At 42.9% G+C, this 3563-nt stretch overlaps 1 pseudogene; it reads right to left on the reverse strand.

The window, feature by feature from the left end:
* Positions 1–1434: 1434 nt before the first annotated feature.
* Positions 1435–3563, reverse strand: part of LOC110588166 — a 116087-nt pseudogene continuing 113958 nt past the window's right edge.

Raw genomic sequence — 3563 nt, forward strand, 5'->3', positions numbered from 1 at the left:
ACAAACAGAATTAGCTATGTAATAACTAGCCCTGCAAACTGCTAAAGCAAATGAAAACATTGAAATGACTTCTCAGTCTTCTGTTTTGCATGGAGTACATCCCCCACCTTTGTTCTCTGAGCATCTGATTGAGGAAGTCCTTAGTTTCCCAGAGGCAAAGCATTCAAATCCTGTCTTCTCTCCCTATACTATCCTTGTGAGTGCAGCCTACCAGACAGTTGGAGTCTGAGAGAAGGTAACAGCTACAGTTTGATGGGGGAAGCCGAACCACCATATGTGACTTGAAATAAAGGGTTGATTACAGGCACTAGACCAGACATAATTGGGGGAGCTGGTGAAGAAGTCTGTTGGAGGCTTCTGCATCTGAAAAGGGCCCTGAAGTCACCACAGGTCTGCAGAGCCAGCAGTAGGAAGATGAACTGAACATGAAACAGAGAGATGAAGGACAACATTGAACCGTGTCTCACTCCCATGACCTCCAACCTCAACACTATACATAACGTATAGAAGAATCTAGTGCCCTTTGCCACAAAGCTGCATAAGGTTCCTGGCCCAGAATTCCGAGAAGCTACAAGAGGGCCTCTGCTGGGACCTGGAGAAGCTCTGGAACCAGATGTTGCCCCACACCCCCAAGGTGAAACTGCAGATCAGGGATGGCACAGGTGAGCTGCAGAGGTGCCTGGCGCCCTCACACCCTAATCGTAATGGTGGCCACTTCCCTTCCACCTTCCAAGTCTGCTGCAAATTTCTCTTGTGCCAATCCCTGCCCGGGACCACACAGGGAAGGGGATTCTGGGACACACGGCCCCCGCACAGCGTAAAACCTTCACACCATACCAAGCCTGATTCCCTCTTCTGCCAGTATCCAGCTGGGAGAATTTGACAGACTGTTTAATCTCACTAAACCTCTGTTTCTTCATCTGTATGGATAATATTGATTAAGTCATTCAAAAAGCAAATGTACCAAGTGCTCAGCATATACAAATGAACCCAGGTTCCTGCTTTCATCCTGTTTATATTCTTTGGTTAACAATATCTTCACTGAAACGTTGTTTGGATCTAATAAGATAGTGAAAAGGAAGCTAGCACATAGAAAGGGCTCAATCTATGTTACTGACCCAAGTTCATTTTTAGACTAAGCTGATCTTCAGCGCATCTGATGAGTTGGCCCTCCTTTGGACTTCCCCACACATGGACTTAGAGAACTACCATCAGGAACAACCCACCCATGAGTGGGTTCCTAATGCCATTTATGGTCATTCCCAGCTTTTTAAAGGAGTGCCCCACTCTGCTTCCTTACCGTGAGCACCCTAGAAAGCCGTGGCTCCCCTGTTTTTAGAGTCACACGCAGAGACGGATCTGCTAAGGAAAAGGAAAAGAGGGTGAAATCTGCCAGGCAGAAAGGCTCAGGTAGGGAAGGAAGGTGCTCACTTTCTAAATGGCTGCTGTCGTGCCATGGTTGACACTGCCATAGTCATTGTCAGACTGGACAGTGAGCACGAAAGAAAAATGGTCTCCAGCCTGGTCTGGGATGGTCAATCCAGAACTTCAAGGAGAACAGAGCAAACACCCTCACGCCCCTACCTCTTACCTCACTTGAAGTCTTGTTAGTGCCATAATTTCCAACTGGGCATCAACCACATCTGCCTCCTTTCTGTTTTCTCTACTATCTTCTTGGCAAGCAGGTGGTTGGATGTCATAGGTGGCTTCCATGCTGTGGTTTTCAACATCTTGTAGCCCAAAGCCTAGCTCTCCCTTCTGCATGGAACAGCTGTGATATATAATTGGCAGTCAAGTAGTTCCCCAACTAGGGAGTGTTGGGAACACAGAGGGTCTTTCTGAATAACAAGTATGATTCCATCCTGGTGCACGAATGTGCCCTGACATGAACATCCATACACAGTTCAAGACTACAGGGCTTGGTAAGAAACACTGTGTTTGAAAATATCTCTGGGTCACTTACCTGTTAGAACAAAACCCTTCTAGTATCAGTTAACTGACCACAAAAGGAGAGATCTTGTCTTACTTTTTACAGTCTCTGATCTTGTCATTTGAATAGTCACATATACAGATATATATTATCTCTCCTCCCTTACCCTCCTCCCACCCCTCCCCCTCTCATATATTGTCATGTTGAACCTCCACACTGGACTACTAGTTCTTGGTTTATAGGCATATTTATGAATTCAGATCATTATGAGAGAGAATTATGCTCTGGAAATGATACAATATTTGGATGTTGAAAAAAAGTCATCATTCTTCGAAATAGATGGCTGCTAGCTTTCTCAAGAACTCATTTTATGAACTCAAGTTAAAACAAATGAATACATGTTCCTCTTTTTGCTTCCTCTTTTGAGCAATTTTATGATCGAGAAAAAGACATTTTACCACAATGGAAAATACCTCATTTTTCCATTAAAATGTACTCTTTTTTTCTTAACAGTTTTCAATCCACTTCCTCGTCCACTGGGTTAAAAGGAGCTGTTCCTAGGAGACCAAGTCAAGGTCTCAACAAGGAAGGTGGAAAAGGAGGTGCCGGGCAAGTAAGTCTGTTAACCACCCAACACCAGGACAACCATGGCAGTGTCAATAGCACCAAGCAGCCAGGTGGAAAGTTGAGAACAAATCACACCATTGATTGACAGTTTCGTCTCCTCTGTGCCAGACTGAATTCCCCCACAGTTGGAGGTGTTGGCTCCATCAGCCTTTTTTATAGCTAGTGGGCCCAGACTGGGAGGGCTCATGGTGTATATATCACTTTATGTCTTTAAAAGGAAAGAGTCCACATGGCCCAACATCTAGCTGAAAAGATAAAACTCAGCTTACTGGTGAAGTGAACAGCAATGTTCAACTGGTGGAATTTTAAGCTTTTTGTATAAGCTCAATGGCTTCCATCTCTTCTAGTTAAATATCAACTTCTTCCCCAATGTAGTCTTCCAAAGACAAATAAGAAATCAATCAAATATACTTACGTTTAATATAATGTAAATAAATGGTTTGAAGGATTGATCAAATGCTTTGCTCTTCAACTTGATTTTTTTTTCATTACTTCGGAAGTCACAATGTCATCAAAGAGAAAATGAGGAAGCTATGGGGAGTTCAGAATTTGGCTCCACACACTAATTTTACTCTCACAACTTCAGATTTCCTTATTGACAATAAAATTCTTCCCTTTTTTATTCATCTTTTGAGAAGGCTCATATGCCTTCCCAAAGGCTGAGATATGTCTGTAGACAACTTCACTCCTACAGTTATCTCAGGGTTTGAGCATGCCCTCCACATGTGGTGTGTTATTCACAGCATACAGACAGGTCTTACTGTCCTTAATAGTTTAGCTTTCAAAAGTATCTGATGGATAAAATACAGCAATCTCTTGACGATCTGTTCTAAATGGACAAAAAAGAGAGGTGCTCATGAGGTCCAAGTAATTTAAATTTATACGTACCAGAAAATATCATCAGTACCTCTCAATTCTCTCTCTCTCTCTCTCTCTCTCACACACACACACACCATATAGATAGATAGATAGATAGATAGATAGATAGATAGATAGATAGATAGAT

This window comes from Neomonachus schauinslandi, chromosome 6, assembly GCF_002201575.2.
Source record: "Neomonachus schauinslandi chromosome 6, ASM220157v2, whole genome shotgun sequence".
NCBI classification, from domain to species: domain Eukaryota; kingdom Metazoa; phylum Chordata; class Mammalia; order Carnivora; family Phocidae; genus Neomonachus; species Neomonachus schauinslandi.